The 27,761-nt window shown below is 43.3% G+C and overlaps 1 long non-coding RNA gene across 2 annotated transcripts; it reads right to left on the bottom strand.

The window, feature by feature from the left end:
• Positions 1 to 2,670: 2,670 nt before the first annotated feature.
• Positions 2,671 to 27,761, bottom strand: LOC147917883 (uncharacterized). Of its 2 annotated transcripts, none has more exons than XR_015554665.1 (5): positions 26,915 to 27,761; positions 20,849 to 21,722; positions 20,289 to 20,467; positions 4,749 to 4,962; positions 2,671 to 2,733 (listed from the first exon to the last, which is right to left on the bottom strand). It is a non-coding gene; the product is annotated as an uncharacterized LOC147917883 (long non-coding RNA). The 2 variants fall into 2 exon arrangements; XR_015554664.1 differs by having other exon boundaries at positions 20,289 to 20,470.

Below are 27,761 nucleotides of genomic sequence, written 5' to 3' on the forward strand. Positions count from 1 at the left end.
CACAGAGACAGAGAGAGAGACAGAGAGCAAGCACAGGGTGCTCAGAGCACTGAGTAGAAAACGAGCTCGTGAGCAAGGAGACCGAGCTCCCCCAGTAACGAGAGCCATGACGCACCTACTCTCAGAAAACCAGAATGGTGGCGTCAAGACTTTTGCAGAAACATTCTTGAAAGCTATGCACACTTGCCAAGTGAGCGGCCACGGTAGCGTTGGAGACTCTTAGAAATCTGGAAGCTTCAAGGTGACTTTCTCTCAATACGGTCGAAGGTGATGGATTTTTTTTTTTTACTCATCACCTCCTTGGCCAAGATATACCTGCCACAGTGCTAATGCCAAACAGGCAGAGGCATAATTGCGTCCTATGCCGGTGGTCCTCACAAAGAGAGAACGGGACAGGGCAAGCAATCCTCTGGCTGGTTAGTACACCTGCATCAACTGATTGCCGGTGACTACATTGGAGAGACATCAAGCATTTGGCCTCTGGAAGGCGCACAGTCGAAAAGGACAAGTTTTCGGATAGGACACTTGCGGTGAAATAGGTCTAGTCAGCACTTTCTGATTTCCCTGGATTTGAGAACCCCAGATGTCCCCTTAAACTGAAGTCCAGGGTTCTGGAGACTTACCTGGAAGACATGAGGTGATGGTCTTCCTCGTCCCCAAGATCAGGATGGTTTTCTACAAAGAAATTGACAAAGGGTCCATCACATTAATCAGTTCCCCCTTGGAACATTAGCGTCCAACGTTCAGTCCTGGCACAGGGACATCACTATCCTCAGTGTGACAACAGGATACCGTAAGAGCAATATTCCAGTAGACCTCAGGTGCGGTGTTGTGAAACCTCGTGATTTGCTACCCTGAGCCACTGGGAACATCTCCCTGATCGGGTAGACCCTCATCACAACACCGTATCTCTGGTCTGTGTCAACAGTCCCAGATATCTTTCCCTCACATATTCTGGGGAACAAGCTTAACTGCATTCTCACAGAATTACTGCACTATGCAGCCTTTTCTCACCAGACACACTAGTCATTGAGTGGTCAGTTCAAATCCTACACTGAGAGTACAGTGATGGAGGGAATGTACAAGCCTTGGAATCCAAATGAATTTCCAAGCTAGGCAGAAACGCCGGACACACTTGGGGATGGCGAATGCCAAGGTATAGGCTTGATGACTACAGCTACCACAAACGGATTATTGGATCCATTGTACAGGTAAGGAGATCGATATGGAAGAAGTAACAACCAATTTCCCGCCCACTGTTACCAAAGTCAACACTCAGGCTAGAGCCTGGGAAAGCCCATGCTTAGTCCAGGTCTCTTTTCACTCTAACAAGGGCTCTGTCATGTCCTCTTTTCTGTGCTCTAACACTGCCTCTTGCCCTAAAGCTCACACTCTATCAGGAAGGGAACAGACACTTGGAGCAGCATGACCTCCACCCTGTAAATATCTCCTCTCTGTTCCCACCCAGCCAGTCCTGGCCCTATCATGGCCCCAAGTGTGGTGTGGAAACCAGGACGGCTTGTCAAAACATTACAAGGGGAGCTGTGGAGTCTCTTGTGAGCCAGGCACCTTGGAGAGCAGTTCAGTGCACTCAGGGCCTGTGGCCACCTTACCTGAGCTGAGCACACTGGCAAGCCGCTTGGCCAGCCCGCATCCCTCAGCCAGTTGCTCTCAAGCCTGGCCCCTGGTCGCCCTCAGGATGCGTCATGAGTGAGGAGGTCACTGAGGTGCTGATGGAGTAGGACCGACACTTCTCTCCCTTCCTGTACCCGGTGCCGTAGAATCGGTCAGTTGTTGCTCCTGATCTCGAATTCTGATATTGTATTCCCTAAGGTGGGACAGAAGAGAACATTTCAGAGTCAAAAGGGATGAGTGATAGATTCTAAAGGTTTTCAAGAAGATTTCTGTGGGAATTTCCTCCAAGGAGTCCTCAGAGAATTCTGGCACATGTGTGGTGACTTGTCGGTGGCAAAGAGAAAGAAGAAGGTAAAATATAAGCTTCCTCTGGATCAGAGAGTTCTCCTGTAAGATTCCTGGAGATCCTAGTCACTGTTTTCTTCATCAACAAAGCCAGCCGTCTTCCTAAACCTGCTGTAAAAACACATCTCTTCAGTTCTTCACTTCAGCCGTGCCCGTTTCTATGTGAAAATACACACAGTGCATTATGCAGTGAGTGGACACCAAGCCAGACACAGAAATGTGGACAGGACAGCTGGTGTTCGCTGGAAAGAACACGAGAAAGACAGGGTCCAGGAGACAGCATTCTTTTGAAAGAAAAATGACAAACTGTAGTGCATCAGGAGGTGAGTATGTTAAAGGTAAATGAGGTGACGATGGCACAACACTGTGAATGGAGTAAACGCCACTGAATTGTTCACTCCAATTTGTTCAAATTTATGTCATGTGAGTTTCAGTTCAATAATTTATATTTTTGAAAAAAGAGTGAATGAGCCTCTGAATAATTGGGGTCCATAATTTTCCAATTATTTTTCTCTAATTGTTTTATAAATATTTCTGCACCTGTGCCTGCCATGTACATTTCTGCCTTCTGCTGGCCCAAAGTTGCTCCTTGCCCCACTTCAGAGATTCCTACCCCTTCCCGCCAGCCTCCCCACACACAGCCCTCCCTTACCTGAGCTTCTCAGCTAGCGCCCACTGCTCTGCCAGCTTCCTCCTCAAGATGCAGCTTCTCCCCCAGCACAGATTCAACGAGGTCTTGGTACTCTCCACACTCTGAGAAAAGACAGAGAGGCCTGCTCAGTGGAAAGCTGGCCATGCTGCTGTGGTCACCGCCTTCAAGGGAGGACGCAGGGTCCATCCCGGGACAGACATAGCCGCAGCACCAAGCTCTACACTGGGATTTCCACATCTTATTCCTCAGCCTCCCAACTACTACGCGGCATTGGGTTACTCCCCATTTTAGAGCTGAGGAAAGAGAAGCTCCAAGGCACAGAAAGTAACTAGACAGATTAACTGGTATTTGGCAAGGTCAGTATTCACATCCCCTGAGACTGACCCTGAGTCCTGGGCCACTTTACCAAGCCTTGCAGGCTCTTAAGGGAAACACTGAGCAGGCGCACAGAGTAGCGATTTCCTGTATGCTTGGGAAAGCCCTGGGACTATACTGACTGTTGGTTCCCTTGAGCTCAGAATTTCAAGCACAAGTACCTCAAAGATAAAAAAATTTACGTGGGTGCAATTCTGTAAAATATAATACGTTAGACCATAAATTCCTGAAGGAAATATGCACAGATACTAATCAAGTTTGTGTTAAACTGAAAGTAGCAGAAGGAAGAACTAATAAGTACTGTTTACTCTGTGACAGCAACTGTTTTAGGAGCGTTACAGAAATCACTCACGTGATTCATTGCAACCAGTCAAAGAAGTAGGTACTATGATAGCACCGTATTAACCGAGGAGGAATCTGAGGCTCAGAAAGATACACAGCTTGGATTGGAGCCCAGGAAGACTGGCCCCGAGTCCGTGCTCTTCACCACTGCACCATGTTACCTTGACACCCAGGCTTAAGTGATATCTTTCTTCTTCATCATCTTCAAAATTTGTTTCCTACAGCTATGCTATGATTATAAGGAAAGATGTAATTAAAACTTAGTTTGTCCTTTCCTGAAAGCTCATCTCTTCACATTTTTAAATGGCAGGCTTCAATTTTTCTCTGTGTCAGTGATTTTTAATCACCACCTCCACAATGACTTATTGAAAAGCAATTGCAGGACATGACACAAATTCAGGCTCAGAGGTGTCCAGACTCCTTCTAAACACTCCATTGTGCAGGTGCCCAGGTTCTCACAATGCCTTTCATCACTACAGCCCAGTCTTACTGAACAGGCAATCGAGCTTCCAATTTTGAGGCTGACCGGGCGAGGGAAGGGCCTGCCTCACACACTGGCTTGAGTTTTTCCTGGGGCTAGGGTCTCCTCCACCTACCCTCATTCTCACTTTGGGCACATGTCTCACAGCCTAGATTCTCAAGGTCACCGGGACCTGCTGGCTGTCCTGCATCCCTGAGGGTTCACCACCTGAGAGAGACAGAGGGGTGGTATGCAATCTCTGATTTCCACAGAAACAGCCTCAACCTCACCACAGATATCCAATGGCTTCCTTGCACTCAGGAAGAAGAGCCTGTGCCCTGGAAGCAGGGCTTCCCTCTCACCAGGCTGTTCCCTGTCTTGATGGCGTCACTCACAGATACCACAGTTTCAGGGAGGAGCAGCCTCATCTTTAAGCTCCTTTAAAGCAGGTCCTATCACCTGTTTTCCCCAGTGTGGAATATCACCCGTTTCCGCAGTGTAAGTAGCACAGTGCTTTGCCACTGGGACCTCAGAGAAGTCTGAACTGATGGAGTTCATTAGTTCCAGACATTTAGGCCAACAGTGATGCAGGATCTGATACAGGACAGAAAGGATGCTGAGAGAAACAGTCTAGCCCTTTCCCGAGAGAAGCAGGCAGTTGTGCGGCTGCACCAGCAATCCATATCTGGGTCTTTATCCTAATTCCACCCTACACCACACTGCAAACCTGAAAATGTTACTAAACTCTTTGTGCCTCGGTGTCTCCATCGCCAGAAAACTGAGGGTAAAATGCCCACTTCTACCTTTCCTGGATTGTGATCAGAATGAAATTTATTTGGACAAAGGGAATAGAAGATAAAGTCTGGAACGTGTTCAGTTTTTTAGAGGGAAGACAGTGATCATTCATCGCTTTGGTGACCATGGCCCTGTAGGACTTACTATATTTCTGCAGCTCCTTGGCCAGAGAGTAGGTAGTAGCTTGGGATACAAGGAATTTCTCCATGAGGTCTTGGAAGTCCTGCTCGCTTTTTGCCAGCTGGGAACGCAGTTCTTGGTTGATTTCATGGACCGTCATTTCTGCCCTCGGATCAGACACAGAGCTAAGACATACTGCCATGGTGATGTGTGGCAGAAGAGGTAGAGCCAGGGACTGCTAGAGAAATCCAAACACATAAGGTTAAAAACAAGTGAAATCAAACAAAAACCAATACAAAAAAACAAGTGACATCAAACAGGTTTCATCAGGCCTGATCCAGGAATTCCTACCCTACTGTTGGGAACAACTTGATCAACACCCCACGGAGGCGGAGTCAAGATGGCGGCGTAGGCAGACTCTGAACTCACCTCCTCCCGTGGACACAGCCAATTTACAACTACTCGTGGAAAATTACCCCTGAGACAGAACTGAAAACTGGATGAGAGGAACTCCTGCAACAACGGACAATCCTAACTGAGGTGGAAGAGGCAGAGACTCCCTTCCGGAGAGGAAAAACGCCGCCTTCACAAGCCGCCAGCTTCACGGCCGCCGGGAGCAGCGCACAGGTACGCACCCTCCCTGGAGGCGCGGGGCCCTGAGCCGGGAGCGCCCTCGCTGTGGGCATTTTGTGGACCCAGCACAATCGAGACCAGCGGCATAATATCTGACTGTGCCTGCTACTAAAGCATTGGGGAGCACCCCCAGAAAACCCGGTTCACAAAGAAACGAAAACTGGCTCTTAAAGGGCCCGCGCACAAACTCACCTGTTCCACAAAGCATCCTAAAATCACCAGAAAGAAAGGTGCACAGTGCTTTGGTGACAAGAGACTCACCTAATAGGCCCTGAGTGCATCTCGGTGAGGGGTGAGACCTCTCCAGGGACTGGGACATTGGCGGCGGCCATTGTTGTGGCCTGGTGTGAGCGTGCTGACACAGACGCCATTGGAGTTTTCCCTGAGACCTGCTAGCCCAGGGTCTGCTCCACCCGCTAGAGCACCAATTTAATCCAGCTCAGCCAGGGCAGGCAGCCCACCCTAGAGACTGGCCCCACCCAACAACAAGCCCTCAGGCAACGTGTGGGCCTGCATAGATTGGTGACTGGATTCTCTGCAGCCTGGCAACTGAGCTGACTTGAGCGGAGCAGGGTGTGCATAAGGAGCGGGTGGAGAGTGTGGGGTGGTGGCGGAGTGTGTGGGGCTCCCGCCGTGGAGAGACTGGCTCCGCTTGGGGAGGTCGGGGCGCTCACACGGGGCAGGACTGTGTTGACTGTGTGTGTGGACCTGTGGGCGGCAGGGCTTGTCAGCTGCAGAAGACTTGTGCTTCTCAAAGACCCACATAGGAGGTTTGCCCCACCTTCCAAAGCCTGAAACAATTGGGTGCTCCTGTGCCTGAGGGCAGCCCCACCCAGCTGCAATCCTCTGAGAGCTGACAAGAGACCTAATAGGCTAGAGGCTTACAGCAATTCTAAGGCCCTGAGCCTAACAACCTGCCACACTGGGGGCCTACTCACTTAAAAGAAATACTGCAACACAAATGTGGTATTAGAACTTGCAGCCAACTGTGCTGGGGCTCCCCACACCTGAGAAAGAGACTGAAGGGCCCACAACAACTACAAGCAGCTGAACATTACAACAGCTGGCCAGGAGCATAACTCAGCCTCCCTGGGCGCCTACAGGGAGAGCAAACAGGCCACAGCAGAAGGACACACGTAGCCCACATAGGGGCCACCCCTGGAACATTGAGAACTGAGGGAAGCACACTGGAAGCCTCCTAAGCCATCACTTACATAAGGTCACCTATCCAAGAGCAGGAGACGTAGCTGACCTACCTAATACATAGACACAAGCACAGGGAAAGAGGCAAAATGAGGAGGCAAAAGAATACATTCCAAGTAAGGGAACAGGACAAAACCCCAGAAAAGGAACTAAGTGAAACAGAAATGAGCAACCTACCTGACAGAGAGTTCAAACTAAGAGTGTTAAGGATGCTCACTGATCTGGGGAGAAGAATAGATGAACTCAGTGAGAATGTCAACAAAGAAATGGAAGATATAAAAGAACCAATCAGAAATGAAGAATACAATACTGGAAATGAAAAACTCATTAGAGGGACTCAAAAGCAGAGTAGAGGATACAGAAGAACGGATCAGTGAGCTGGAAGAAAGACTAGAAGAAATTACCCAAGGTGAACAGGTAAAAGAGAAAAGAATTAAAAAGAGTGAGGACAGTCTAAGGGACCTCTGGGACAACATCAAGCGCACTAACATCCGTGTTATAGGTGTCCCGGAAGGAGAAGAGCGAGACAAGGGGGCAGAGAATCTATTTCAAGAAATAATAGATGAAAACTTCCCTAACCTAAGGAAAGAAACAGACATCCAGGTACAGGAGGCACAGAGAGCCCCAAACAAGATAAACCCAAAGAGGCCCACACCAAGACACATCATAATCAAAATGTCCAGAATTAAAGATAAAGAGAGAATCCTAAAAGCCGCAAGAGAATGTCAAGTTACATACAAAGGAAACCCCATAAGGCTATCAGCTGACTTCTCAGCAGAAACCTTACAGGCTAGAAGAGAATGGCACGATATATTTAAAGTGCTAAAAGGAAAAAACTTACAGCCAAGAATACTCTACCCAGCAAGGTTATCGTTCAAAATGGAAGGAGAGATCAAAATTTTCCCAGATAAGCAAAAATTAAAGGAGTTTGTCACCAAGAAACCAGTGTTACAAGAAATGTTAAAGGGACTGAATTAAGGGGAAAAGAGAAGACCACAAATAGGAAAAATTATCTATTTCCACGATTAGAACGTAATGGATACAAATGCACAAAAAAGAGGTTAGATATGATATCAAAAACATAAAAGGAGGGAGGATGGTAGTTAAAGAGTACAGCTTTCAGACAGAGGTCAAAGTAAAGTGACCATCAATTCTGTATAGAAGAAGTAAGGAACAGAGAAGGACTACTAAAACACTGAGGGAAAAAAAAAAAAGTTAAAAAATGGCAGTAAGTACATACTTATCAATAGCTACTTTAAACGTCAATGGACTAAATGCTCCAATTAAAAGGCTAGGGTGGCTGACTGGATAAAAAAACAAGACCCATATATATGCTGCATACAAGAGACACACTTCAGACCTAAAGACACTCACAAACTGAAAGTGAAGGGATGGAAAAGATACTCCACGCAAATGGCAATGAAAAGAAAGCTGGGGTAGCAGTACTCATATCAGACAAAATAGACTTTAAAACAAAAACTGTAAAAAGAGACAAAGAAGGGCATTACATAATGATCAAGGGAACAATCCAACAAGAGGATATAACACTTGTAAATATCTACGCACCCAATGTAGGTGCACCTAAATATATAAAGCAATTATTAACAGACATAAAAACTGAAATAGACAGTAACACAATAATAGTAGGGGACTTTAACACTCCACTTACACCAACGGATAGATCATCCAAACAGAAGATCAATAAGGAAACATTGGCCTTAAACGACACCTTAGAACAGATGGACCTAGTAGATATATACAGAGCATTCCATCCAAAAACCGAAGAATACACGTTCTTTTCAAATGCACATGGAACATTCTCCAGGATTGATCACATATTAGGCCACAAAACAAGTCTCCATAAATTTAAGAAGATTGAAATAATACCAAGCATCTTTTCTGACCACAACGGTATGAAACTAGAAATCAACTATAGGAAGAAAATCAGAAAAGCCACAAATACATGGAGATTAAACAAAATGCTACTGAACAACGACTGGGTTAACGAAGAAATCAAAGAAGAAATCCAAAAATACCTGGAGACAAATGAAAATGAAAATACGACATGCCAGAATTTATGGGATACAGCAAAAGCGGTTCTAAGAGGGAAGTTTATAGTGATACAGGCTTATCTCAACAAACAAGAAAAATCTCAAATAAACAATCTAAAAATGCACCTAAAGGAACTGGAAAAAGAAGAACAAACAAAGCCCAAAATCAGTAGAAGAAGGGAAATAATAAAAATCAGAGCAGAAATAAATGAAATAGAGACCAAAAAAACAATAGAAAAAAATTAATAAAACCAAGAGCTGGTTCTTTGAAAAGATCAACAAAATTGACAAACCTTTAGCTAGACTCACCAAGAGAAAAAGAGAGAAGGCACAAATAAGTAAAATCAGAAATGAAAGAGGAGAGGTTACAACAGACACCTTAGAAATACAAAAGATTATAAGAGAATACTATGAAAAACTATATGCCAACCAATTCGACAATCTGGAAGAAATGGATAAATTCTTAGAATCATACAACCTTCCAAAACTGGATCAAGAAGAAGTAGAGAATTTGAATAGACCAATCACCAGTAAGGAGATCGAAACAGTAATCACAAACCTCCCCAAAAATAAAAGTCCAGGACCAGACGGCTTCCCTGGTGAATTCTACCAAACATTCAAAGAAGACTTAATACCTATCCTTCTCAAACTCTTCCAAAACATTGAGGAGGGGGGAAAGCTCCCTAACTCATTCTACGAAGCTGACATTACCCTGATACCAAAACCAGACAAGGACAACACAAAAAAAGAAAATTACAGGCCAATATCACTGATGAACATTGATGCGAAAATCCTCAACAAAATACTAGCAAATCGCATACAACAATACGTTAAAAAGATTATACACCATGATCAAGTGGGATTTATTCCAGGGATGCAGGGATGGTTTAACATTCGCAAATCAATCAACGTAATACACCACATTAATAAAATGAAGAGCAAAAATCACATGATCATCTCAATAGATGCAGAGAAAGCATTTGACAAGATACAGCATCCATTTATGATAAAAACTCTGAATAAAATGGGTATAGAAGGAAAGTACCTCAACATAATAAAGACCATATATGACAAACCCACAGCTAATATCATCCTCAATGGTGAAAAACTGAAAGCTATCCCTCTAAGAACAGGAACCAGACAAGGATGACCACTGTCACCACTCCTATTTAACATAGTATTGGAAGTCCTAGCCAGAGCAATCAGGCAAGAGAAAGAAATAAAAGGGATCCAAATTGGAAAGGAAGAAGTGAAACTGTCACTATTTGCAGATGACATGATTTTATGTATAGAAAACCCTAAAGAATCCACCAGAAAACTTTTAGAAGTAATAAACGAATATGGTAAAGTTGCAGGATACAAAATCAACATACAAAAATCAGTTGCATTTCTGTACACTAACAACGAAGTAGCAGAAAGAGAAATTAAGAATACCATCCCATTTACAATTGCAACAAAAAGAATAAAATACCTAGGAATAAACTTAACCAAAGAGGTGAAAGATCTGTACACCGAAAACTATAAAACATTGCTGAAAGAAATTGAAGAAGACACAAAGAAATGGAAAGATATTCCATGCTCTTGGATTGGAAGAATTAACATAGTTAAGATGTCCATACTTCCTAAAGCCATCTATAGATTCAATGCAATCCCTATCAAAGTTCCAACAACATTTTTCACAGAAATAGAACAAAGAATCCTAAAATTCATATGGAACAACAAAAGACCCCGAATAGCTAAAGGAATCCTGAGAAAAAAGAATAAAGCTGGAGGTATCACACTCCCTGATTTCAAAATAGACTACAAAGCTATAGTAACCAAAACAGCATGGTACTGGCACAAAAACAGACACACAGATCAATGGAATAGAATCGAAAGCCCAGAAATAAACCCACACATCTATGGACAGCTAATCTTTGACAAAGGAGCCAAGAACATACAATGGGGAAAAGAAAGTCTCTTCAACAAATGGTGTTGGGAAAACTGGAAAGCCATATGCAAAAAAATGAAAGTAGATCCTTACCTTACACCATACACAAAAATTAACTCCAAATGGATTAAAGACTTGAATGTAAGACCTGAAACTGTGAAAGTTCTAGAAGAAAACATAGGCAGTACACTCTTCCACATCGGTCTTAGCAACATCTTTTCAAACACCACATCTGACCGGGCAAGAGAAACAATAGAAAAAATAAACAAATGGGACTACATCAAACTAAAAAGCTTCTGCACAGCAAAGGAAACCATCAACAAAACGAAAAGACAACCTAACAATTGGGAGAAGATATTCGCAAACCATACATCTGATAAGGGATTAATCTCCAAAATATATAAAGAACTCATGCATCTCAACAACAAAACTACCAACCCAATTAAAAAATGGGCAAAAGACCTGAACAGACATTTCTCCAAAGAAGATATACAGATGGCCAACAGACACATGAAAAGATGTTCAAAATCACTAACTATCAGGGAAATGCAAATCAAAACTACAATGAGATATCACCTCACGCCCGTCAGAATGGCTATAATTAACAAGACAGGAAACAACATGTGTTGGAGAGGATGTGGAGAGAAGGGAACTCTCATACACTGCTGGTGGGAGTGCAAACTGGTGCAGCCACTATGGAAAACAGTATGGAGATTCCTCAAAAAATCAACGATAGAACTACCATATGATCCAGCTATTCCACTGTTGGGTATTTATCCAAAGAACTTGAAAACACCAATTTGCAAAGGTACATGCACCCCTGTGTTCATTGCAGCCTTATTCACGATAGCTAAGACTTGGAAGCAACCTAAGTGCCCATCAAGGGACGAATGGATAAAGAAGCTGTGGTATATATACACAATGGAATACTACTCAGCCATAAGAAATGACGAAATCCAGCCATTTGTGACAACATGGATGGACATTGAGGTTATAATGCAAAGTGAAATAAGTCAGAGGGAGAAGGCCAAATACCGTATGATTTCCTTCATTAAGTAGTAGATAATAACAACAATAAACAAACACATAGGGACAGAGATTGGATTGGTGGTTACCAGAGGGGAAGGGGGGAGGGAGGAGGGTGAAAGGGATAATTCGGTACATATGTGTGGTGATGGGTTGTAATTAGTATTTTGGTGGTGAACATGATGTAGTCCATGCAGAAATAGAAGTACAATGATGTACACCTGAAATTTTTGCAATGTTATAAACCAATGTTTCTGCAATAAACAAGGAAAGAATTATAAAAAAAAAAATAAAACACAACAAAACAAAAAAAACACCCCACAACACTTGAGAGTCCGTAAATGTCCAAACAAGGGTCAAGATGCCAGAGCTCAGAGCCACAGGCACTGCCTGTAGCTCAGACTCAGACAGGAGTGATGGAGAGAGCACCCAGCGCGCCAGTTAACAGTCTGGAGTTGCCATAGCAGAATTGGAAGCTGTGGGGTGTCATGGAATCCTAGGAGCCACTGCCTTCCAGTTACCTAGGCCATGCTGACAAACAAGGCTGCCTGGTCTCTTCTGAAGGTCACCAGTGATGGGGACCACCCCTCAGCAGCCACTCTCAATAGCTGTCTACCCTTGTGCTGATCTACCGACCTGTCTCTTTCCCAAAAATTTCTAAGCACAACTCTCCCTGTTCAGTCATGTGTGCATCTAAAAGCATCAAGACAGAACAGTTTCTCGACAAATTTTATTTTCTTAAGCACTGGCATGAAGTCACCCCACGTTCTCTTTAAATTAAAAGAGATCTTAAGGCTTTTCCACACATGAAAGATGTCAAACTTTTAGATTCTCGTGATGTTCTTCTCTGGGTCTTCTCCAGTGTTTTCTACATCCATTAAAAAGGACAAAAACCAGAGTACGATACTAAGTGAAGGAAGAGTTAATTTAAAAATTATTTTCTGTCCTGACTCTCTCAGCAGGCTACTTGCTGCATCCCTGTCTTATGTCGACTTCTTACCCCTCACTGGGGCACCATGTTGGCTTATCATTAAACCGAAGTCTGAGTGACAACCCTACCTCCTAAAATCCTTCTCTATGAGTGGGTTGCTTTTTTGTTGTTTTTTTAATGTCAGTAAATAACCTCTCTCATACTTCTCGCTCATGGATATCATTCTTGTCCCACAAGAGCTCTTTCCAAGCTATGAAAATGATTACAATACTTCATGTGTGTACCCTGAATACGGGTAGTGGCCATTTCTTTTGGGAAGACTTGTAAACCTGATGCTATTTTTTATGTCTTCATTCATTTCACTCACATGTTGAACAGAACAGGGATCAAGAGCAGTTTCTATGGAACATTGCTTGACACATCTCTTTGAATTGTCATCATGCTATTGAGCTGTGGTTGTAGTCCTCTAACAGAACATGGAAGTTCAAGGTCACGGGTCAGGGATGGTTGATGATTCACAGTGTACGTGTGCAGTGGGGTTCACTGACAGAGAAGCTGGGATTGAGGAGAGAGGGACAGGCAGGGAAGTGAAAGTGATGCCCTGAAGGTCCTCTTCACTTTCTGGTCATCTGTTGCCACCTGGCGCCTTGTGAGCCTGAGACTTGGGAGACCCCTCTGGCACTGGTCTCTTCAGTTTAGCTGCTGGACTTGCCTGAACTGAGGGTGAGAGGGGTGTGACCACGTACCACTGAGCATTTATGTCCAGGTCAAGGACAGAGGACTGCATCAACCGCTTTTGAAGCCCATCTTCTCCCCACCCCACGCCATCCTCCAACAACACTGTGTAACGATATTGGTGTGTGAGATCCATCCAAAGCTTTCAAGAAATCTATTTTTTGGTGTCTGTTGGGCCTGACGTGCTTTTCTTTATGTCTCAAATGCCTGCGATCTACTGGGCCGTATTGTCCTGAACTTGTACGGACTTGGGTAGAATGTTTATAAGATTTTCTTACTTAAACCCCACTGTTGAAGTTTGAATGAGTAATAATAGGATTTATTTTGTAAGGTGAGAGCCTTGGAGAAGACTGGACTCATCAAAGAGCAAAAAAGAGGGAAATTTAACTTCTATCCAAAGCAAGCTAGAATTTGAAAGTAGGGCTCTAACTGTTTTCAAGGTGAACTGTCAGGTGCCTCAGTCATATGCCCCCAAGGGCTTATGTCTCTGCTGTAAAATGAGTGAAGTCAAAATGGGGTCAGATGGGCCAGGTCCCCTTCCATTCTACAGTCCTCCAACAGTTTCTCCTCTGCTTTAGAGACTGGATTGAAAATATCCTTGTTGTTCGGCTCTGTCCTACTTTTGTGTTTTGGGTAAAAGTTATACAGCTCAATGTTTCCTACCCCCAAGTTGATCATTATAAGAATCACTTGGATCCAAAGCAATCTTAAGACAAAAGAACAAAGCTGGAGGTATCATACTCCCTGATTTCAAAATACACTACAAAGCTACAATAATCAAAACATCCTGATACTGGCAGAGAAACAGACACACAGATCAATGGAAGAGAACTGAGAGCCCAGAAATAGACGCTCACATCTAGGGACAGCTAATTTCTGACAAAGGATCCAAGGACTTACAACAGAGAAAAGAAAGTCTCTTCAATAAATGGTATTGAGAACACCGGATTGCCACACTCAAAGAATGAAAGTAGACCATTATCTTACACCACACAGAAAATTAACTCAAAATGCGTTAAAGACTTGAAAGGAAAACCTGAAGCCATAGAAAACATAGGCAGTATGCTCTTTGACATTGGTCTTAGCAGTATCTTTTTGAATATCATGTCTCCTCAGGCAAGGGAAACAGAAGAAAAAAGTAAACAAATGCGACTACATCAAACAAGAATTCTTACCTTACAGTTGGGAACAACTTGATTTACACCCCACAACACTTGAGAGTCCGTAAATGTCCAAACAAGGGTCAAGATGCCAGAGCTCAGAGCCACAGGCACTGCCTGTAGCTCAGACTCAGACAAGAGTGATGGAGAGAGCACCCAGTGTGCCAGTTAACGGTCTGGAGTTGCCATAACAGAATTGGAAGGTGCGGGGTGTCATGGAATCCTAAGAGCCCCTGCCTTCCAGTTGCCTAGGCCACGCTGACAAACAAGGCTGCCCGGTCTCTTCTGAAGGTCACCGCTGATGGGGACCACCCCTCAGCAGCCACTCTCAATAGCTGTCTACGCTTGTGCTGATCTACCGACCTGTGTCTTTCCAAAAAATGTCTAAGCATAATTCTCACTGTTCAATCTTGTGTGTAACTAAAAACATGAAGACAAAATAGTTTACCAACAAATAAAATGTGTTGGGAAGTTAAGCATGGCAAGGGAAACCATCCACAAGACGAAAAGACAATTACCAATTGGGAGAAGATATTTGCAAATCATATATCCGATAAGGGGTTGATATCCAAAATATATAAAGAATTCATACAACTCAACAACAAAACAAACAAATGGAAACAACCAGATTAAAAAATGGGCAAGGATCTGAATAGACAGTTTTTCAAAGAAGATGTTCACATGGCCAACAGGCACATGAAAAGATGTTCAACATCACTAATTACTAGGGAAATGCAAATCAAAACCGTAATGAGATATCACCTCATGCGTGTTCAAATGCTTGTCACTAAAAAGCCAAGAAATAATTGTTGGAGAGGTTGTAGAGAAAAGTGAACCCTCATATATTCCTGGTGGGAATGTAACTGGTGCAGGCACCACAGAAAACAGCATGGAGATTCCTCAAAAAATTAAAAATAGAACTACCCTATAATCCAGCTATTCTATTTCTGTGTATTTATCCAAAGAACACAAAAAAATCACTAATTCCAAAAGATTTATGCACCCCTATGTTCACGGAAGCATTATTCACAATAGCCAAGACTTGGAAACAACCTAAGTGATCATCAATGGATGAATGAATAAAAAAGATGTCATATATAAATATGTACACATATATATATACACACACACACACCATGGGGTACTACTCAGCCATCTAAAAGATGAAATCTTGCCATTTGCAACAACATGGATGGAACTTGAGATTTATTATGCTAAGTGAAATAAGTCAGATGGAGAAAGTCGAATGCCATATGATTTCACTCATATGTGGAAGATAATAAAAACAACAAACCAACACATAGACACTGAGAACAAACTGGTGTTTCCCAGAGTGGTATGGGGGAAGGGAGAGGGCAAAGGCGTAAAGGGGCACATATGTTCGGTGACCGATGACAACTAGAATTTTGGTGGTGAACACGATGTGATCTATACAGAAGTCCAAACATAATGATGTACACCTAAAACTTATATAATGTTATAAACCAATATTACTTCAATAAATATTAATTTACAAAAAATGAAAACAGAAAATAAATGGCAAGCAGAGATGGAACACCAGTTATGAGAAATATGAGAGGAACAGGGATATGGTCTTCTGCTAAAGCATACCCTGGCAGCATCTAAATTTCTACCGTTAAGAATTCATCCCACTGGGCTGGCCCTGTGGCCTAGTGGTTAAGTTCAGCATTCTCCACTTCAGCGGCCTAGGTTCTGTTCCTGGGCACAGACCCACACCACTTGGCAGCGGCCATGCTGTGATGGCGACCCAGACACAAAACAGAGGAAGATTGGCACAGATGTTAGCTCAGGGTGAATCTTCCTCAAGCAAAAAAAACAAATTAGGACAAAATGAGGAAAACTGGCAGTAGATGTTAGCTCAGGGCAAATCTTCCTCACCAAAAAAAAAAAAAAAAAAAAGGAATTCATCCCATTGGATCAAAACATCCCATAGGAATGCCTTTTTAAAATGTAAAACTTGCCTGGAACATTAACTCTATCAGCATCATAGGCTCACAACAAGGGGCAATAATATCTCTGAAAAACCAAGGAGAATGGGTTTGACTGAAGACTTATAACAACACTACAAAATAGAATGTTCATGGTTCTGCTCCCACTAATTTCTTAAGAACCCCAACTCTGTTCAAATTCCTTTGAAATAGCTCTGGGAATTTCCAAAGGGGGGTTGCATCTGCATTCCAGGAACTCCTCCTCCTGGTCACCAAGGTGCACCTACCATTTTGGTCAATCTGGTAGCTGCAGACAACCAAAGGGGCAACTATGCCATGAAGTCACCAAGGACTCTATGACAAAGACGTCTGCCATCTCAAGTGCCAGCTCTGTTGCCAGTGCCTTCGATGCTGTGGCTCCTGATGCCTGATGTGGAAGGAATTCATGTCGTTCCTAGGAAGCCAACTTTCCTCTCAGCCAAAAGTCTAGCCAACCAATGCTTCTTATGTTTTGAGCCTTTTGTATCAACATTTTACAGTTTTGCTCACTATTTTATTAGAACTCCTGTGTCTCAGAGTTCTGGATTGAAACATTTGACTTTCATAGATCACTCCATGGTCAAATGTACAAAACTCTTCAACAACCTTGCAAGTAATTCTATTGGGTTTGGAGAATTAAACCTATTTAAATTCTTAAAAAAAAAATCACCTGGGAGAGTTAGTACAAATACAAGGTCAGAGTCTTCATTTGTGGTGATTCTGATTCAGTGGGCTGAGGGGGGGCCTGGAATCTATTTGTTAAAGTTACTCAGATGTGCAGTCAGGTTGAGGACCTACTGATATCATCAACCTTCCTCACAGTTTGTGGAATGATTATTTCATATATATTATTACTTCTAATCGTCACTATCGACTTGTGAGGAAAGCATTACCTTTCCCTGGTTTGCTGATGAAGAAACCAAGGCACAGACAGGGTTTGTAACTCGCCCCAGGTCCCCTTGTTGTAAGTGCTGGAGCAGGCTGTCAGGTAGAGTCCCCTCCACCCCAAAGCCCCCTCCCACATTTTGCAATTCACTCTGTGTCAGGTCTTTCCAAGTAGGTGCTTCCTGCCTATACCTCATTTCTACCAAAATCTTCCCAAAGTTAATATATATTTTGGCATGTATCAGTACTTTATTCTTTCTATCCTTGAACAAGATTTCATTTTATGACTAGCCTACATTTTGTGCATTTATCAGTTGATGGACATTTGGGTAGTTTCTACTTTTACTGCTATGAATATTCACATACAAGTTTGTTTGTGACCACGTGTCTTCAATTCTCTTGAGACATACCTAGGAGTGGAATTGCTATATCTATGTCAACACTCTTTGTAACTTGGAGGAACTGACAAACTGTTTGCCAAAGCATTTGCTCCTTTTTACATTCCCACTAGCAATGCATGAGGATTCCAATTTCTCCACATCCCCCTCCACACTTGTTATCGCCCTTCTTTTTATTACAGCCATACTAGTGGGTGTGAAGTGGTATCTCATTGTGGGTTTGATTTCTATTTTCTTAATGACTAATCATGTTAAACATCTTTTCATGTGCTTATTGGACATTTGTACATCTTCTATGGAGAAATGTCCATACAAATCCTTTTTCCATTGATTAACTGGATTATTTGTCTTTTTATGGTTGAGTTGTAAGAGTTATTTCTATTTTCTGGATACTAGATATGTCAGATATCTGTCTTGCAACTGTTTTCTTTGATTCTCAGGGTTGTCTTTTCACTTCTTTGTTAGCATCCTTTGAAGCACAGAAGATTTTAATTTTGATGAAGTCCAATTTATCTATTTATTCATCGGTTGTTTTTGCTTTACCTGTCATATCTAAGAAATCATTATGTAATCAAAGATTACAGAGATTTACACCTATGTTTTCTTCACCACATTGCTTTGAATAAGAACTTTTCTGAGTTAGGGTACAGGCGTATTTTTGAATTTTGATTCCTGTAAATTGATATAGATGTCTCCTGACTGATACTCACAGGTCTGCCACCCACTTCACTGGAGCATCCATGTGCTGTTAGAGAGATCTGGGAAATGGTATGTATGACTATCCGGCTTTGACTCAGGTGAGAGTCCTGGTCAGCTGGTTCACCCTCTCCTTGACCTCTCCTGGTGTCAAAAACTGTTCAATATCTTTAGAGTTGAGCAACTGATTGAGTGTCTTTCTGAGGAACACCTGGGAGTCCGGGTTGTTCTAAAGCTAATGGACTTCCTCATTTCATTCCAGACAGGGAAGACTGTGGGGGCTGATCTGGTCAAGATTTCCATCTCTGGTCTTACATGGAAACTAGCCCTGCTTCAGGGTGTGGGGATGGCTGTTCAAGAGGCTCTCGTTCCTCTCTCATTCCTTTTACTACATACACGACTTCTTTCTAGAAACAGTGGGAAAGTACTTATTTTAGAATGTCTTATCTGTTCTCTGCCAATTTTTTTATGTCTCCAAATTTAAAGTGGGTAAAGGAGGACTCCAAGTCAAATATTTTCTTAGTGTCTATTATTGTTCAAGTGATTATATTTAACCCTAAGAACTATATTATTAGTCAGGTTTTATCCTTTTATTTACGAGAAAAAAAAGCTCAGAAAGATTAAAACATATTCCAAGGCCACAATCTAGTGAGGAGAGGAGTGAGCATTAGAAACCAGTTCCGTTTGGCCTTCAAATTTTCATCCATGGTGAGTGCCTGGGTGTTAGGTCTAAGACTTCTCTGCCTTTGCCTTGTTCGTGAGAATATTTCCATTTTTCTTTCAAAAGCTTTATAATTTTAACTTTCACATCTCCAATTAACTCAATGTGTGGTGGAAGGTGGTTGTGAATATTAATTTATTTCTAAATAAATAGGCCTTCATTCTAGCACTTTTTAGCAAACAACTCTTTCATTACCCCACTGAAGTTAATTGGTGACTTTATTTCAAAAAGCCAAATAATTGTATACGAGTGGGGATCAATTTCTTACTCTCTACTCTCTCACATGATATATTTGTGTTGTGTCTACTTCCACCAATACTATAGTGTCTTAATTACTGTAGCTTTCAAGGGAGTTTTGAAATCCGGTAGAGTGTGTCCTCCCACTTCATTCTTCTTCAATGTCGTCTTGGCTATTCCAGGTACTTTGATTTCCACATACATTTGAGAATTAGCTTGTAAATTTCCCCCAAAATGCCTGCTACAACGTTAATTGGAACAATGTTGATTTGTCATTCTAACAATATTGAATCTTCTAATCTATGAATTTGATATATATTTTTCTATTTATGTAGTCTTCTTTCATTTCTCTCAGCAATAGTTTTCCGGGGTCTTTGTTATATGTGTTCTTAAGCATTTAGTGATTGTGAACGTTAATCTGTATTGTGTTTTATGGATTTCATTTTTGAAACACTCAGTCTAGTATGGAGAAATGCAATAGATTATTATATGAATGCCATTGAGGTATACTTTAGATACAATAGACTGCGCCACTTTAAAGTATACAATTAAATGAACTTTGACAGATGTAGACACTAATGAACCTACTGCTACAATCAAGACACAGGGCATTTCCATGATCTCACAGCATTCTTTGGGCCCTTTGCAGTCCATCACTCCCTCAACCCTCAGCCCCAGGCAACCACTGTCATTACAAATGTGTTTGCATCTTTAACAACTTTGTATGCATGGAACTATACACGTGTTCTTTCATGTCTGCATTCCTTCATGGAGCATAATGATTTTTAAATCCACCCATTTGTATAGTGATGAATGGAAACTAGACTTTCGGTGGTGAACATGATGTGGTGTATACAGAAGTTGAATTATAATGATGTATACCTGAAATCTATATAATGCTACGAACCAATGTTACCTCAACAAAAAAAGAAAAATAAGAAATAATAAGAAAAAGACTTATTAAACTTGCCTCTTGATTTCTCCAGCTGGCCAGGACACAGTCAGTAGCGACTGATATCAGCAGTTTCCTCTGGAGACCTTGGCAGTGTTGAGGGCTTGCAGCCAGCATGGAGCCCAGGTGTTGGCTGTATTCTGAGAGGCTGCAGTCTGGCTGAGGTTTGGGGTCGTGGACCCAGACAGGTCATCCAGCTGCTGGGAAAAGCAGAAGGGGGTCCAGGACAACCACTGAGGTCATCCCTGGCCAGCACTGGCCAGTTCCTCCAATGAACCCACCACCACTACACTTCTCATAACTTCCTGGTTACTACACTGAGAGCTCTCTGAAAGTTGGGATAATATGTTATTCATCTCTGTTTTCATGATCCTAGCAGCCAGTCAAGCACTTGAGAAGGCTCTCAGCGACATTTGTTCAACCGATTGAATAAAAGTGGCTGCAAATCTCCAGTCATCTCAACTACATTCCTGTCCCAAATGTCCCGTCAGGGATGCTCTGCTTTCTCCCAGGATGTAGCAAATCCCCTTCCTTAGACTGGGGTCTGCCCTACCCTCCCCACGTCCTAGGACACTCACCTGTGGTCAGCTCTGATGAAGAAGGGATTGCCCTCAGGGATTGCTCACAATGGTTCACCCTGTCATTAGGAAGAGATGTCCTTGGCCAACTCTCTCATCAGCTGGGCTGCCACAACTCCCCAGTTTAGGAGACCTATCACATTTTGTTGAAACTATCTCTTCATATTCTTCCTCTCACTGCTTTGATTTCCTTAGGGAAATATTATTGAAATGCAAACTCCAAGTTCTTAACATAGCATAAGGAAAATTAGGCATTGAACAAATATTTAAGACATATTGTGTCTAAAGCCTTTCTCAACCATAAATGCAGAAGAATATTACTATCACTGCTTCAGATGCAAGGGTCCCCGTACCCTGGCCCCTCCTGACTTGAGGGCACAATTGTTTAAGGTAAGAATGGACATCTCCAACCCTTCTCCAAATACCATCTATCCCTCTAAGCCCACGCTTGCTTGAAGGGCATCCACTGTAACAGCAGCTCTGAGGTTGAGGCCGGGGGTCTGGGGAAGAGTCTCTGGGGTCCCATCATCCTCCTCTTGGAATTGGTGTTTCCCAGCAGTAGAAACCAACCCTGATCCATCCTTGGATCTCCTTGGCAGGAGCACAGGTTCTCTGTGGAGTAAGTTACTCTCCCAGTCCTCACCGCTCAGCTCAGGCTGCTCCTTGAAGAGTGGATGATGCTGTACTCATTCCTCAGTTTCCCTTGATTTCCTGAACTCAACTTGTCCTTATTCTCACCTCCTTTGGCAACCACCTGCTCCACCAGTACCTTCACCTTCTTTGGGTTATTATCATACTCCCAACCTGCTGATTTTCTTTCTTCCATCTGCTCCCTCATTTCTGTGTTTTCAGGGTGTGGGCTCAGCTCAGGCTCCTACAGGAGACACACAGAGAAGAGACCAAGGCCCAGTCTCACCTGCAGTTCCCAGGGCACATTTAACATGCATCTCAGTCCCACATGCACTCAGAGAAAAGTGAGCAGGAAGGGACTTTGGAGAATTTGAACAATGTTATCTTACTGATGGGGAAACTGAGGCCCAGAGAGACTAGGAGATTTTCCCACACTCCTCACCACTTGATGGCAGCAGGGCCCCCAGACAAGCCTTGGCCACAATCTTCCCTGTCCAAAGTACCTATCACTCCCTCCAGGAACCCACATCTGAATTTCAGGGACAATGGATCAAACATCAGGATTTCCACTGTTCCAACTAAAATATCTGAAGGAACTTTCTGGGAACAAATCTTTTATTCACAGTTCTGTAGTCCTATTATTTATACTCAGTCAGTTTTCAAACCTGGCTGACACAATGGGACCAAGGAACACATAAGTAGTAAATAAAATTTATCATAGCCATAATTAAAATATATTTATGTGATTATCTGTAAAATGTCCAGCTCTTGTGCCAGAAGCTCATCTTCCTGAGAACGGGCACTCCGTCTGCCCATTCACCCCGTGTCCCCAGTGCCTCCACAAGACTCTGTCAGATAAAATAGTCAGTAAATACTTGTCAAGTACATAAATAACAGTTAGCAAGAACAACTAACTTGTACTGATGTCTTCCACTCCCAACCACATTTCTTTTTTTTTTTTCTTTGTGTGGAAGATCGGTCCTGAGCTAACATCTGCCAATCCTCCTCTTTTTGCTGAGGAAGACTTGCCATGGGCTAACATCCATGCCCATCTTCCTCCACTTTATATGGGACACTGCCACAGCATGGCTTGCCAAGCAGTGCGTCGGTGCATGCCAGGGATCCAAACCGGCGAACCCCGGGACGCCACAGCGGAGCGCACGCACTTAACCGCTTGCGCCACCAGGCCGGCACCCCTACCACATTTCTAATCAAATCCTATCCTAGGTCTATGCTGGATAAAAGCACAGACTTAGGAAAAGCAGTCAAAGATTCAAATACCAACTCCACCATGGACCAAGTATGCTTTAGTGGATGATTTCATTACCTGCTTTGAGCATGTTTATCTCAAGTATGAGAGAGAAGAATGTCTAATGTTAAATAGAGAAGCAGCATTGACCACTAGAGTGTTGGATGACTAAATGCGATATTAGGCAGGAGACAGGGCTCCAATCTCTGGGCACCAGCTGCAGAGCTAAAGAACACCTACTTCAGAGTCAACGCGGTGCTTGTCAAAATCCTCTGGGGATAAGGTGTGAGAAACTGCACTTCAGACAGAAATTCCAAGGAGATTCTCATGCAAGGAAAAAGCCACACCATTAAAAAAAAAAAAAAAAGCCAAGGATGGAGACTCTGAGAGCCCCAGTGGTAACAAGAACAACTCAGCTTGAGACCAGCAAGTCCCTTGTCCAAGCTGGCCTTTCAATGGGAAATGTCCCCTTTCCAGGAAGAGTTCCTACCCGACGTGGGACACAAAGAGGACCCTCCCTCCCCAGCCTGCGCTTTCAGTGCCTCCCTTGTCCTCTAGGTTTTCTCCTCTGCTCTAATCACTGGGGGCTCTCAGCCATCAGAGGGGTCATTTCTTTAGGAAGACCTCTACTGTTTTATTCTCCTCTTGGAGAAAGAGATGGCAGAGATCAGTTCTGGGGCTCCACAGTTCTAGGCTTTCTCCTAAGCCACCTAAGTGAGCTGAAAGAAGTCATGACTGACAGAAATCAGGTCTTCAAAGAGGATCCCAGAAGAGCATGGGATCACGAGGGCAGCCCCTCATGGGACACAGTCAGAAAAACAAGACGGTCAATGTCAGACCTATTCGAGCGGGGAGGACACACCACCAATTCTGTGAGCGGAGAACCCAGCCACGTCATTCCAGACTCCTGATCCACAGAACTGTGAGACAACAAACATGTGTTGTTCTAAACCACTGATTTTGTAATCTGTTAATATGCAGCAATAGGAAACTAATTCAGATACTTATCTCTACTCTCCTGATTTCTCAATTTTCAGAAAGTTGTATGCTAATCCCTATAAAGCAAAAAAATCAAAGACCACAGCAAGAATGGTGAGCTCACCTTCAGGTGACTATTCCCAAGCCTTTGTAATGCAAAGGGCACTATGAAGGGCATTTCAGGCACTGGAGGAATGTCTCTTTCATGCTACCAACCAAACCTCTAAAAGAAGAAAGAGGGTACAATACTTAGCTCCACGTAACATTATCTGCGAATCCATCGACTGTCTCTATTCCCTATGGCAGATTATTTTTAGCTCCTTGTTCTCCTGAGCTCACCAGACAAGGTTTTATAACAAGTGCCAGTTACCAGCACAGGCGAACCAATTCAAGGAGAGCAACGAAACAGCCACTATAGTAAGTTCCCCAAACAAAGTCCTTTGAATTTTTTTAGTTTTCTATTTTTTTCCCCCAAAGCCCCAGGAGATAGTGGTATGTCATAGCTGCACATCCTTCTAGTTGCTGTATGTGGGATGCGGCCTCAGCACGGCCCGAGAAGCAGTGCGTCGGTCCACGCCCGGGATCTGAACCCGGGCCGCCAGCAGCAGAGCGCGCGCACTTAACCACTAAGCCACGGGGCCTGCCCCAAACAAAGTCCTTTGAATGCAATCTCTCCACTTATTTGGACTAGAAATAAAGAAAAGATCTATTTTTTCAAGGCCTATTCTAATGAAAATTTAAAAGTCTCTGTATTCCAACTCGTATTCTGCTCAAGCCCAATCATGGAAACCTCACTTCTCAGGGTGAGTGGGTACCCAGTTCACTGCAGCCTGGGCTCTCTGTCAAGGGCAGTCAGGTAAACTCAACCTCAAACCTCTTCTGTGACCCAGCCCCTCACCCTCAACATCCAGAACAGTGTGTGAAACCAACAGGCAGGAGCATCCGACAAGCAGGAGTGATGTGTTTGCATTGCTCTGGGCCCAGATCATCTGAGAGAACAGAGCAGTCATAAAATAGAAGAGAACAGAAAAAAGTCCTATTGATTTTAGCTTTTCCAGGATGTCACTTAAGTTAGGCCAATGAATGTAAACTCATTGAGTAAATCTCTCCATAAGGGCTTAAGTGTTGGCAAAAATAAATGGTAGGTACAGATGCTATCCAGTGTTGGCAAGAAGGTGGAGAAAAGAATATTCTCATAAATGATTGAAAATACGAATTGGTAAAACTTCTTTGCAAGGCAATAGGGCAGAATTTACCAAAAATTAGATATATACAAATATATTTCTAAACTGAGCAATTCTCTTCCCAAGGATAAATACTAGAGACATGCTTACACAAGCTATGATGGAGATATATAGATATAGATATAGATATACAAATGTCCACTGCAGCTTTGTGTCTAACAATAAAGACTGGAACTAATTTCATGTCCGTCAATTGGAGAACCTTTATTTAGAAAGGTCCATCCATACCCTGAAAGGGTCTGCAGTTGTTTCAAAGAACAAGGCAGATAACAAAAATGCTGATGGTGATGGATGGTAGGAGCTAATATGTACCAAGTATTCACAAGCCAGGCACTGGGCTCAATGCTTTACCTGCACATCTCATGTAAACCTAGGCCAAACCATGTAGGAAGAACTCCTATTTGACCCATTTAAAATGAGAAACTGAGCCACAGAAAATTCAAGAAACTTGGTCAAAGTAACACTGTCACCCAGTCAGGTTTGCCCCTACAGCTTGTGAGACCCGAGTGCTCTCTTTTCTTGTCCTCTATTTTAGGGATTTCCAGTGAGATAGAAAAATACCAGCCTCTGAAGCCCTGCACTGATCTGACACTCACAGCCTGACCATTTTGTTCTCCTGTTGGAAATCATCTCAGATACAGAACATCAGCCTCAGACACGATTACCCTGAAACCTTGATAAAATGAAACAAAAACAAGGCTAGCTCGTCCAGGCACAGACAAAAACAAGGTCACTGTGCAACCTATGAAATCCAAACACCCTCCTGTATTCATAAGGAAATGACTGTTACTTCTTTACTCCAATCATAGAATTGTCCACGCTGACTACAGTATTCAATATAGAACAAACTCTGCTTCCTCCCATCCTCCCCCAAATCACGCAACCAAAGCCCCAATCCTAGAATAGGTTCTTTCTAACACTCTCTTACTCAGACCACGGGGTGTGTTCTTTCTGGCTCCAAGCAATAAAAAATCCAACTTGTTTAACAAGAGGTGTGTTCCTGATGATTTGGCTTAAGGGACTCGACACCAGGTTTCCAGGGATGAGCAGCTGTAAAAACCCAGCCTTGGGAAGAAAGGCTGTACACACTGTCTGTAAGAAACGTAGGCTCTGGAACTCCAAAACTTGTTTTTACCCTTAACAATTCTACCAAACTCCTTTAGCAACTAACATGAACCTTCAGAGTTCAGGCAGGATTTTTCCATGTCTGATTTAAAGTAGAGATTGAGGATAAGGTTAAGAGAGAAGCTAGTTAAGAGAGAATGTGCAGCCCAAACATAGCTTCAAAGAACCTGGAATCAGTCAACTCCGGTATCTGTAGCTGAGCTTGAACCACCAACCCTTCAGTGAACACATGAATGAGCTCACCTATTACTCAAGGAAAGGCAGGCACCGGGCCTCTATGCCAGGTCTTTCTAGCCCCAAGCTGCTGCAGCCGGGGCTCCTCTGCCTTGTGGAACACCACCAGCTCCAGAGAAAGAGCCCAAGAGTCCTGTGGCGATATCTACACCTACCGTAATGTGATATAAGAACTGGAATCTCCTGTTGGCGATAAAGGTACAGGACTCTCATGTGACCATATTCAAAAGGAAATGATTTCACTCACATGTGGAAGATAAACAAACTAACAAACACATAGACACAGGGAACAGATTGTTAGTTACTAGAGGGAAGGGGGGGGGGAGGGCGAAAGGGGTAAAGGGCCACAGGTGTATGGTGACGGGAACTAGACTTTGGGTGGTGACCACGATGTAGTCTACGAGAAGTCAAAATATAATGATGTACACCTGAAATTTACATAATGTTATAAACCGACGTTACTTCAATAAAAATAGTCAATTTAATAAATAAAATGCTACATTTCCCTAAGAGATTAGTCAAAATATAGATGTCATTATCCCCCCCAACTTAAACACATGGTGTTTTGGAATGCTTCTCTCTGGATCTGGTAGCAAAGGCTGTTACCTGGCTTTGGTGTCCAGCGACCTCAGCCAAAGGCATGAAGGACTTGGCAGGCTCTGTGGGGTCTCCTCCTACAATGGTGCATGGCCCTTCCCTCCCTTCCTATTCCCACTAAACTGTGTACTGCTTCCAACTCCTTCTCCCTAGTGAGGGAGGGACTGTTATAACAGCTCTCTCTCTCTCTCTTTTTTTTTTTTCCTGAGGAAGATCGGCCCGGAGCTAACATCCCTTGCCCATCTTCCTCTTTTTGCTGAGGAAGATTAGCCATGAGCTAACATCTGTGCCCATCTTCCTCATTTTGTATGTGGGACGCTGCCACAGCATGGCTTGACAAGCGGTGCGTGTCAGTCCAAGCCCAGGATTCGAACAGGCCAACCCGGGTCCCCAAGGCAGAGCTCACGAACTTCACCACTACGCCACCGGACGCACCCCGAACAGCTCTTTGTTCTCTGAAAATCCTGTTTTCATATCTGGCCTTACCAGACATGCCTTTGGGTTTATGTTTCTTCTCCCTTTCTTCCCTTCAAGATTTTGCTCTGATTTCTGGAATACGTCCTTAGCATGATCCTGCAAATCTTTTTTCTTGTTGTCCTTATTCCTACTATGATGCTTTTCATTTTCAAGAGCTCTTTTTCTAAACCTGTCTCTGGATGAAGCAGCATCCACAGGGACGAGGCCTAGGAGTCGACAGTCAGCCTAAACCTGGCGGGTGAGGACACCACTTCCCGGCTTGTCTGCTGACCCGCCATTGGCAGGGACGATGGATTGGGAGGCGAGATGCGGCCGGGGGCGGGGCGTGGGGCGGAAGGCAGGCAAGAGCCAATGATGCCGGGTAGGGGGCGTGTCTTCT

Source organism: Ceratotherium simum, chromosome 2 (assembly GCF_057802395.1).
Source record: "Ceratotherium simum simum isolate JZ-2026a chromosome 2, ASM5780239v1, whole genome shotgun sequence".
In the NCBI taxonomy this organism is placed as follows: domain Eukaryota; kingdom Metazoa; phylum Chordata; class Mammalia; order Perissodactyla; family Rhinocerotidae; genus Ceratotherium; species Ceratotherium simum.